The 12,410-nt window shown below is 31.8% G+C and overlaps 1 long non-coding RNA gene across 1 annotated transcript; it reads right to left on the bottom strand.

Moving 5' to 3' along the window:
* Nucleotides 1-2,027, bottom strand: LOC143055098 (uncharacterized). The gene is made up of 3 exons (XR_012971944.1): nt 1,885-2,027; nt 942-1,112; nt 1-138 (listed from the first exon to the last, which is right to left on the bottom strand). It is a non-coding gene; the product is annotated as an uncharacterized LOC143055098 (long non-coding RNA).
* Nucleotides 2,028-12,410: the final 10,383 nt, after the last annotated feature.

The raw sequence follows: 12,410 nt of genomic DNA, 5'->3' as shown, positions 1-12,410 counted from the left end.
TCTGGGAGAAAGGACATGACGCTGAAGGTTCGCAACTGATTGCATATGACAGTGACGTCGTAGCAGTATCGGCGTCAGTCACAACAATAGGAATCGTAAAATCGGAACTTGTTGACTGTTGGGGCAGGATCTCTTCACCTAAATATAAATGTAAATATGATATCCATTTCAAAGATGTTTTTTATTAATCTATAAAAATAAGGATCAATATAAAATTCATAAGTTTTTGTACTAATTTATTGAGTTCAAGAAAACAATTATAATAATTGCATGCACAAAATAAAGAATGTAAAAATAACGAATGAAACTTTCATTTGGTACCTGTATTACTGTTATACATGTACAGGATAATATCACATGTCAATCGTATACTTTATCATTTTGCAGTTAATTTGGTACCATTATTGGGGTGAAATATTATTGCAGAAGAATATCGTTTTACTAAATTAAGAGTATCATTAAATGTACATTATACAAATGTGAGCAATGCAAAATGGTTACATTTAATCGTTATTTCAGAACCTTTGCAAGGGGTATTCATTGACATACAACATGTACAATTAAGTACAACGAGTTCATCATTTTTTCTACATCTTTCAATCACTTTCCATGTGAATGCTTAACTCTATAAGTGTGTATATGATTTATACACACTTTTATGTTATACCACTCAAATTTGAAGAAATATCTACATAAATTCTACATGTTTTATACTGCGGGTTGCAGTTTCTTAAACGTTGACTAAGCGATGTTTTTCGTTCATATCACCAAAACATAAAAAATTAAATGCAAGCAAAAACTAATTGGGTTTTACGCTGAATGCGGACCAGAGAACAGCTATGACTATTATTACTATTATGTGCATGTGATATATCGACAATTTAATTTGCAATTAACCTTTGATTAAAAGGATTTTCCAGTTAAGATAGATAAATACTTACGTGGAAGGTCTGTAAATTCGGGTGGTATGTTTTTGATTACATAAACCATTAAGTGTCCTTCGTCAGAAGGTTGCCTCCCATCTGTACACGTGACACTGACGTCATATCTTACTACATTGTCATAGTTAAGGCTTCTGTTTCTTGGTATATAAACATAATATATTCCATATTCTTAAAAAAAAAACATAAATATTTTGAATATATTCAAGTACATTTTCATAAATCATCTTAACAAAAGCGAATAGATAAAAATGATCTTACTATATACATTCCATTATTGAATGCTTTCCCAATCTTGATGTTTTATTTATCAATGTAGGTGTGTACGAAATGGAGAGACGTGTTAAAAAGTATTTGACTTTCAAGTTCTTCTGAAACCTAAAAGAAAACCAATGATCATGTCACTATTTGAGTTCTCGCATTCAAAATATTTCATTTGATGGCATATAATCGAAGACGATTCGTTTAAAAAAATGTCATTAGAACGGAACGTAATACTAGTTTTGTTTGTATCGATCGTATTTTAATGTACCCGGAAAAGCTTGACCAGCTTTAACTTAAAGCAAAAATGGAGCCGTGGAGGTTGCCAATTCAGTCAAAAGAAGTTATTCATAATATATGATATCGACTGAAAAGAAAAATCACAACACCGAATAAAAAGATAAAAAGACCGTTAGTTTTCTCGTTTAAATTGTTTTACATTGTCATTTTGGGGCCTTTTATAGCTGACTATGCGGGATGGGCTTTACTCATTGTTGAAGCCGTACGATGACCTATAGTTGTTAATTTCTTTTTGGTCTCTTGTGGAGAGTTGTCTCATTGGCAATCATACCACATCTTCTTTTTTATATTTGTATTACTTTTACAGTGTGACTTGGATTGTAAGTTGTCTCACTTGCACTGATATCACATCTTCTTAGATCTACCTATAGCAAATACACACCTCCAGGAGTTGATGTTTCTTTAACCTCAAACACTGTATCGTTACTGAATGGAAGAACACTGTGAAGTTCACATGTAAAGGTCTCACCATCTACAGCGTCTATTGTATGTAAGAGTGTTTCAGCTTGATTGTTCTCACTTATTTCAACAGACGTTGGCAATGAGGTAATGATGGGTTTCTTGAATAAGAAATATGTTTTATGCTCGCGGAATGTTATTCTAATTCACCTCTTTAGAAACATATTCAAACAAAAATACTGAACCCCAAGGCAAATGCAAAAAGGGGATTAAAAATAAACTGATAAAATAAAACACGATTGTTTATTCCTGATTCGGTTCATGTATTTTTTCAAGAGCAAATGGTGAATTGAAACTGGTTTTATAGCGACATAAATCTAACCTCCAACTCGTTTGACAGTTGTTCATAGTTATGTTACATGGACACAATTGGGAAAGCCACCAAAGCAGACAACATAATTTAACTTATAATATTTCACTGAAGTGATACAATGCAGTGACCTTCCCCACTTCACAGAATCTATCTTTTTATCTTAACTAATGAAAGACAAGGAAGAAACAATCACATAATCTACTATGAAAAGCAGGAGGTCTAAACTTTGATCATATGGTGTATTTAAATGATAATATATTTCTCCTCCATCTGGTAGATTAACCCGAATAATTCAGTCGTTATATTCCGCTGATCAACGAAGGCTACATTAACGCCTGAACGTCTTCCTCGATCAAGACCGTCAACCGGAAAATTCACACCCGCTTTGCAATATGGGAAGAGCAGGCGACGCGGCCACTGATCTTAAGGGGTTCAAGCCCTCGTGTGGGAGAAAATCGGACACGGGAAGGGCTTGAATTATTCGAGTTACTGGTAGATCTATGTATTCCATGTTCAATTTATCTTAGGTTTGCGTTTTGCAGATCGTAGGGAATACTGAAATGGTTAATGTTTTCTTATCTAGCTGCTAAATCTATTCTAGTCTATGCTCAACTTATTTTTGTGTCTTTCGCAGATCATGGGTTAAATACTGGAATGATAAAACCGTTCTCATCCTAATCATGGTGATGGGAAATCTATTTTAATAAATGTTCAATTAATTTAAGGTTATTTCCGCAATCGCAATAGGTGTTTTGTTTTTGTTTTGTGGGGTTGTTATTTTCGTTTGTTTTCTTCAGTCTATTGTTCTGCTTGTTCGCTTACATCTTTTTATTGATGATTGATTCCTCAGTTAAAATGCCTATCTATTTTTAGATTCACCTCGTTTTCAACGATGATTCTGAATGTAATTGTTTCGGAGTAGACACCACAAGAGTCTCTGATCTAAGGATACAAGGACGTTGGGAATAAATAAGTGTTAATCAAACTGGATTTTACTTTTATTTAATCTTCAATTATTATAAATAAATGTCAAAGTTAACTGTACATGTCGTGGTTTTGAATAAAAGTAGGATAATGGTACTGTTTCCTCAACTCGTGTCACACTGGAGCTATTTCAGTAAGGCTACCATTCCGTTCTCCTTATTTTTCTGTTTGACAACTATATATATATAGGTATTTTTTTGTTTTTGTTTTGCCATGATATAATAACAGAAAATGAAGTATGACTGTCATCCAATGAGACAACTCTCCACAAGAGACAAAAAAAGTAATCAATTAACAACTTTAGGTCACCGTTTGGCCTTCAATAATGAGTAAAACCAATAGCGCATAGGCAGCTTTAAATGACCCCAAAATAACAAAATGTAAAACGAAAAACTTATGGTCTAAACTTAGTACAAAAACAAAGACTGAAAAAATATATAATACACCAACAAATGACAAAACCTGAATTACAGGCTTCTGACTTGGGATAAGCACATATATACAGAATGTGACGGGGTTAAACATGTTAGAGTGAGCCCACTCCTCCTCGATCGTGTAACCGTACAACATAAGAAAAAACAATAGGTGACTCACAGCTTGTTCAAAGCCACTGACAACTAATAATAATTCATGCATCTACGACTATCTTGTCAATCAGTAAACATCCAACATCCAAAAGGTTAGTGTAAAGACGTCATCAACAGTCCGAGAGAAAAAAACAAGACTTTGTACAACGCAAAGATACAGGTATCGACATGTTGTAGATCTATAACTGTGTTTATGTATATAACCATAATTTTTAGTTTGCTTTTCGTTTACTGATAACAAAATCAGGATTTATACCAATAAAAACAAGTCATTAATATAAAAACAGTAATGAGTTGGTAACATTTTAGAATAGGTTTATTTCTCAAGGATCGTTTGTAAATTTCTAGCCACGGTAAACAACATTTCCTTAAAAACAAGGATGCGTTATCCCGTTTGAAATAAGTTAGCATAGGTACAACAAAACTTGCAAAACCAAATATTTATATTTTCAGAAGAGTTTAGTAAATTTATTAAGTAAACTGTGCTAACGAAATCCCTGACTTAATAATATACCATTAATACATAGATTACGTTCGTTAAACTAAAAAAAACACGTCAGAACAGACACGGGAATAGCGAACGAGTTGTTAAGGTTAGTGCATATCAAAAAGACATCAAAAACATTATTGTATGTCTAAAGTTTCCAACTAGGAACTATATCATATAAATCCACAGAGACTTATTTTTTAATAAACATATCAGTTCAATTTGTGGACTCTGTAGTATATTTTATGAAACAGCGGAACAATTTATACTGATATATGTGTTATGTGAAAAGTTAGAACACACAAGAAAACGAATTATGTCATTTTTTTATATGGAAGCCTGCTTGTACCGTAAGACAAAGCTTCTCTTTTTGGCTGAGCTTTACTAACTAATTATCAACATGTTCTGTTAGATGGACATTGATGTAAACATAACTGCTTTTGAGATAACAAGTAATATCTTAGAACCCCTGTATAGACAGTTGCGATGCAATTTGCACAACACGCACTAAAGCTTCACTTCTTGTAGATAAGTTAGGCAGTACAAAATATAGCTTGTAAATGCTAATAAGTATTACATAGGTAGCGTAAAATGGTATCATTGGCACACATGGTCTCAAAATCATTTGTTTTTGCATCGAAAGGGAATTTTAACATTTTTCTATCAAAATATTTCATTGCTTTATTTGTATTTTGAAGTATATTAAATTTTGAGGTGGTGGACATTTTTATATTCTGATATATCAAGTTATGTCTGTTTTATATCATTATGTGTTGACATTTTTCTTTATGTGAATGGAGGTAAGTCTTGATTGACAGAAATACGATTACAGATTACAGACAACCATTTAGTCAATTTTAAAAAAAGTATGTTTTTCCGAGTATTTGTTTGAAACTTTCGGTAATTATCTAGCAGCTAAATAAAAAATAACACGGGTAATAATACTTGCAGTTATGTGTTACCATATCTTGATTATAATATAATCGATATGATCATGATAAAGGGGAATTACCTATGCAGTCATGTGACATAAACGAAAATTCCCATATGATTACATCAATGAATGTAATTCTACTAAATAACATGATTTGAGAAGAAAAAGAGTTAATGATTCATACAGTCATCAAATTTTGCTAGCAAAGTCTGATCGTAAGTACTTGAATTCTATGTCAATAAGTCTTAATTTTTTATAACACTATTTGTATTCGCAATGCATTTGATGTTCATGCAAAACATATATTTAAAAAAAAGATATGCGTTTCATTACGACAAAATTGTACTTAAGCAATTAACAACATTTGCGCAACAATTGTTATAATTTCTAGACTGTTCTAGTAAAACAATAGTGAGACATTGTAGTAACAAATTATGTGTATTGGTAATCGATAGTTCATTGTGAGAAAGGCAACTTTCCCTTGAAGACCATATATACGGTAGTCTCAATGTTTAAACTTCAAACCAAATTCATCGTAAATCTATCTGTTAAAGTGAAAAATAAACATACTGGTTTATGCAGCTACAGGTAGAACGTTGTTAAACATAATTTAGATAATACCCTAGCAACACAATAACTTGTACGTAGTGTAAGATAAAGACATTTCAATATAAAATCTTGACAGTGTATTTAAAATATCGATTTGTTTTTAGTATGTATAAACAGATGTTTTTTTACGAATCACAGGTTTCTTTATTTTACAATTTAATGTTATGTTTAATTGATTAGTAGATTGTAAGTGTTTTCATTCAACTTATAAGCTAGCTCGAAGTACGTTGATTTTGTTGAACGATGAATACTTTTTTTTAAAACATTACTAAGACAGGGCTGTGAATCAATCAAATTAAGGTCATAACTCAAGACATTTTACGGTCGTCTTCATGAGCTGATTGGCCATTATGACAAAAGTGTGCCAGAAAACATATCTGATATTTTTCCTCTGTCATTATAACCCTCTATCATTACCGAACTAAACAAAGAAATAACACGACGGCCGACGTATACGGTTCTGGAAATGATTACCCTTCCGAAACACCTGATTTCACTTACAGTGTTTAGTGGAGTGTTGTTTCTTATTTCTTATTTATAACTGTTGATATACATGTCCTTTGGTTTTGTGAGTCTTTGTTTACTCCTTGGTTTTGAAAGTTAAAAGTCTTTAAGCGCCACATTTTGTCGGGTTACGTTATGTATTTCGGTTGTTGCCTGTAATTAGTTAATCATTCAATTTTATCATTTATATCTTTTAGATAGTCACTTTATAAAATTTACTGTTTGCAAAAGTATAAATTATTATAAATAATAGGGATGTTCTGGTACCTAACAGAAAACTCTGACCGTTTTGGCAAAACTTTTTTGAACTTTTGGTCCTCGATGGTGTTCAATTTTGTACTTGTTTTGGCTTTCAAACTTTTGTATGTGGGCGTCACTAGTAAGTCTTGTGTGGACAAAATGCACTTCTAGCGTATTAAATTTTAAACCTGTTGCCATTTGTTAGCTATTATTCTTGTGTTTATTTGTCAATTGTGTTCTCCTATTTATTTGTATTGTAGTCCTGTAATTTTGTGTTGTCATTTTAATGTTATATTTCACATGGCCATGCAAGAGGGAGGTTTGGCATGCCACAAAACCAGGTTCAACCCACCATTTTTTTTTTAAATGTCCTGTACCAAGTTAGGAATATGGTCATTGTCATTCGTTTCTGTGTGTGTTACATTTTAACGTTGTGTTTCTTTTGTGTCCGAAATTCATGTATTTAGTTTTGATGTTATATTTGTTATTCGCATCGGATTTTGTTTAATGCTTAGTTCGTTTCTGTGTGTGTTACATTTTAATGTTGTGTCGTCATATTCTTGTATATAATGCATTTCCTCGGTTTTGGTTTCTGACCCGGATTTGTTTTTGTCTATCGATTTATGAGTTTTGAACATCGGTATACTACTGGTGTCTTTATTGAGGTATTTAGTGGCGGCCGGTTCTTATTGGTGGAGGAACACGGAGTGCCCAGAGACAACCACCGACTTTCGATATGAAAACTGACAATTCTAATCCATTACGATTTTATTCTTAAACCGCCCGCGGGGTTCGAACCCACAACCTCAGTGTACATTGACTATTGATTACAGTAGTATTACTACTTGGACCACTTGTCTACAGTCATTACTTGATTACTATAAACAGGGAAATTTGTGCGTCAGTTTTAGTTTTGCTATATTCGCAATAAGAGTTAAAACGCGAAAATAAAACGACCAAGCATATTTGAGGGAAATCCGAACACAAATATGAAGACCGCACATGAACGGTTGTCAAAAGAATATGTAAAAGACTGAATTAAACATCACTTTTACAGATGACAGATCTGTACTGCAAAACATAACTGTATTTCGTAAGATAAGTCAGTGTTATTTATTAAAATTTTATATCATGGTAAACCGAACTAATTCAATTGATCATAAGCAAACAACTATATCTTTTAGTTTTTGTAAATGACTCATTCCAATCAAGATTAAAATGATTAACCATTGTGTCTGCTGTATAAGTCAGTCAGATTAAAATATTAAATAATCAGTAGTAATTCTGTCAGCATTTATTAACTCTTAAAATGGGCATTCCACTTTGTTATGTTTTTACAGGCAAACACTACTAATACATTTAAATGTTAAGCGAAAAAATCAGGAATTTTAATTTATTTTGTCACTTGATTAAACACATTTATTAACACTAAATAATTTCTCAATCATTTATGAAAACAAACGTATATAGGACACGACCGGGACATCGCAAATTTAAAATGGCGCGAATCAAGATTTGTTGGTAAATCGCGAAAAAGAGACGGCGCAAAAAAAAAAGACTGAACAGTGATACTGGATTTGCATTATCATAGATCAGTTCATCTATTGAAGGTTGTGTTTGATAAAACCATTAATAAACTCAACATAGAAACCGGATTAACATTTTGTATTTGCACCATACGTGCATTTCGTCTACAATAGACTCGTTAGTGGCGCTCGAAAAAAAAGAGTTAAAATGGCAAAATAAAGTAAAAAGTTAAAGAGAATTGTGGACCAAACATTTTGAAAGTTTTGAAAATACAGCTATTTTTTTTCCTCGGAAAGAAATGCATAAGTTTTTCAAATTTATGACTACGGTTTGCGGGAAAAAATAATGTTACACCAGTAAGGCTATAGGTGAAAAAATTAAAGGTTTCGAAAAATTCATCACTTCATAAACAGTTGATGTACATAAAAGAAACATTTTTTTGATATCATTCTCAAAATACAAGTGTTTTAAAATTACTGTATGGGAGAAAGCCTCATGGACAAAGCTATCATAAACAATGCCATGACTAAGTGGTTATGTAAAATTGTCAAAAATACAAGGTTTTTTAATTTGAAACGCCATCAGCGAATTTCACCAGACTACTTTATACGTACATAATAATAATATTCATACATCTTTCATGTTATGGTCTGTTGAAAAGGTATTTTGTAAACATAAGGATAATGTTGTGACAAGTACACTTAGCACATCTTTTATAAAATGTGACAAGGTGAGACACAGCAGCTTACACGAATGAGGTACAATTAATAAAATGAAAGAAATTAGAACAAATCAATTGTAGCCTTTCCTTTAGTTAGTTTTCGTCTGTTTTCTTTCGTTCATTTTCGATGTATAGTGTGATATGCAATACAATCGATGTAAGGTTTCTGGACATGTATTTGCAGCTATAACGATTCCCTGCGTCGGGTAATGCATCAATAGGGTAACTTACGTGTCTACTACTGATTAAATAGAAACAAATTTGTACATAAAAACAAAGTCCGGGCAGGATTTGGTGGTTATCAATTTTACAAAGTGTATTCGAATCGTTTTGTAAGCAATCCCGCTCCAACCAGAGTTAGGGCCCGTCTTAACTTACAGTGAGTGTGGTGACAGTTAGATTAGCTTTTTTGCAAATGTTGAAATTTCTTTAATACTGGAAAAGCAAAGAAACATGTACGATCAGACCAACAACATATGAAATTAATAATTAACATATTTAGATTTGGAAATGATCACATACATGATATTAGACAGCCCAACATACTACGAAAGGTACACACTCTCGACTCTCCAACAACAAGTAGTTAGAAATACCACGGGAAAGAAACAAGTTGTATTAAACAAGCAAACTGGATGCAGAGAATGTACTCCAAGGTATCAAATTATTTTAGATAAGGGACACGGCGATCAACTTTAGCATGGTGATGTCAATTTTTTAAAATTAAAGCAAACACATCACTATCTTTTAGACAATTTTCACTAATATTTTTACCACTGAAATAATACGTAGGTTACGGTATTAACCACAGTAATGTGTTAACTGATCTGGAACAATACAATCAATATGAGCATACAAAGGGAAATAACTAATATTGTATTGTGACATAAACGGAAGTTGTCACACGAATTAATTTGAGGATTGTACATGTACAAAAATCATGAATTGAACCGAAAGACAGTTGAAGAATCATCCGAATTTATGAATTTAATTATATGTCAATAACATGTCTTTAAATTGTATTGTACTTTCGTTTTGATATATACTTCAAATAGAAGTATGAGAGTTGTTTGACTAAAACGATTAACGTTTAACTTAAAAGAACAATATTTTTTTATGATTTATTGACTGTTTTGGTGAACTCGCACTAAGCATGGTAAGGTACGGTAATACACAACTGTGTTGTATTTTCAGTTTGAAAAACCTATATTCATTGTTTATAAAGAATGCGGAGCGGATATTGAGCTACAAAAGACCTCATATTACGTTAACCACAATTTAGATCTTTCAAACTAAAATAATCTGATAGAAATTTGTGAAATAGATATACATAAAAACACTTGGTTTTACCAGTTACAGGTAGAATGGGGTTAAATGTTGTTTTAACAAATACATGCATCTTCAATAGATCATTAGCGGAAAGATATCTATAGTTTTATTTGATTCATTGAAAGTGATTGGTACGCTAATCATAGATCAGTCAAGCTTTTGGTGTTTTTTGTTTGTTTTAAAACTCATAAATATAGATTTCAGGTATAACTCTTGATGCGGTTAAATATGTTTACACTATTTGTGTGAATTGAAAATGTAAATAGTTTGGGTTTTTTCTTTGTATAACGACATTTCTTAAACGTGTAAACATTTGTGACATTGTGGTAATGTATTTATTAAAGTAAGGGTTGAATGTTCCGTTAGGAATTAGACATATACTTTTTTAAAAGTAACACAAGATTTCAAACTGAATAATATAACCTGTACAATTCGAAACTTTAAAACACTTGACTTAACAATTATTTTAAACAGACAATTGACATAGCCATATACAGAACTGTTATCCACTTCATGATGCGTAATACATATTTTCCTAAGGGAAGACTTATATGTATTTTGCGATTGTTTTTGTATCAGTTCGGTATGTATTATGTTCTCTTGATTTTCTCTTAAAATTGCTGTGTTACGCTCGGTTTTTTATTTTGATCAGGATTTGTTTCAATTTAGTCGCTTTTTGACTATTGAATATCGGAATACTACTGGTACCTTCATTCAAACAATATCTTCTAAGAACGGATGAACAAAATCTAGCACTTTCAATTCCCCTTAACTTCACGTCTCATTATACAGAGCATAGTCTCTCACTAGTTTATTTAGTTTGGCAACTATTTTATAAAACGTTTATCTTATTGAAAGTTATTGAAAAGAAACAGTAGTTTAGTATGTCTCATACCTGACTTACATCTACAAAGTGAAAAGGATGGTCGGTTAGAACAAATTGCGACAAGAAATATGATTTGACTTCAAAATTGTAAATGAACTGCAACATTAGCGTCTGCACATGCAGTTTATATCTACGATTTTAAATAAGATAAAACAAAGAATATTTTCACTTGCAAAACAGATTATTGACGTCAAAATTGATACAGCTACTAAACCACTCAACGTTCCCTCTTACACGGAACGAAAACGGAACGAACACGCGAATGGAATGGAATGAGAACGAACGAGTTAAATCAGTCAGAATCGTGTATCTCCACTCATTTCATTCATTGCAGTCAATTCGTGGTTTTCCGCTCACAGTCGTGTATGAACGAAACGAACGAAACGATCAGTATAATTCCGTGTAAACAAACATGTTCCGTTCAGAAACGATACTATCTCACCTGATTGGTTGTTTGGCGATTATACTAGTTTTCAAATTTCCAAATGAAACGAATAAATATACTAAAGTTAATCGGTATATTATACTACTTATTATATTTATTTATGAATAGTTTTATTTATTACATTATTCCGTTATTGCATTTAAAATAAAAGTAATAAGTCTGAAATGAATAGATAAAAATTAAAATAAAAAAAATATTTAAATTACGAAAGGCTAACAAGATCAATCTAAATATCAAAAGTCTTCTCTTCTTTTGCAGGCTAGTGATACGAGTTTAAAAAAAAAACATATTACTTGTAAAAAAAATTGTACGCGAACATTCTTTATTATATTATTCACATCTATTATTAAGGTTGTCATTTTTTCTATTTATTTTTGCTTCGGGATCTTCATATTAGTTGCACATCGTGAAAGACGTGAACATATTTAAATAGTATCCCAGAAACATAATTTAGTGACAGTCGCTATCCCTGGTTAAAATAAATAGAAAATATTATATTAAACTTTCAAAACATTTGTGTGTCAATCTTTTACGTGTTCAACGTCAAACGATTTGCATAGTTGTCTTTATTAAAGAAATGAATGACCGTATTCGTGTTTGTAATTTATTAAACTAACGCCTATTAAGGTTTTTCGAAAAATAAAATAAAAATCTTCTTATTTTGTTTCACGTAGGGAAACCATGTCTTACGATGACTGTAGTGAACACATCTCCCTTTTTTTTATATTAGCGTATGAACGGTATACATGCATTTAACCGTTTTAAAACCTAGTACAATGTACTGCAAACGACATTCTTCAATTAAACCATTAACCAAAATCTGTTAATAAATCTGCATGAGCAGGCCAAGTCCATTATCATCTACATGTACAATGTATTTGTT

Source organism: Mytilus galloprovincialis, chromosome 12 (assembly GCF_965363235.1).
Source record: "Mytilus galloprovincialis chromosome 12, xbMytGall1.hap1.1, whole genome shotgun sequence".
In the NCBI taxonomy this organism is placed as follows: Eukaryota; Metazoa; Mollusca; class Bivalvia; order Mytilida; family Mytilidae; genus Mytilus; species Mytilus galloprovincialis.
Note: the sequence above shows the minus strand (reverse complement) of the source record. Positions and strands in the feature narration are given on the sequence as shown.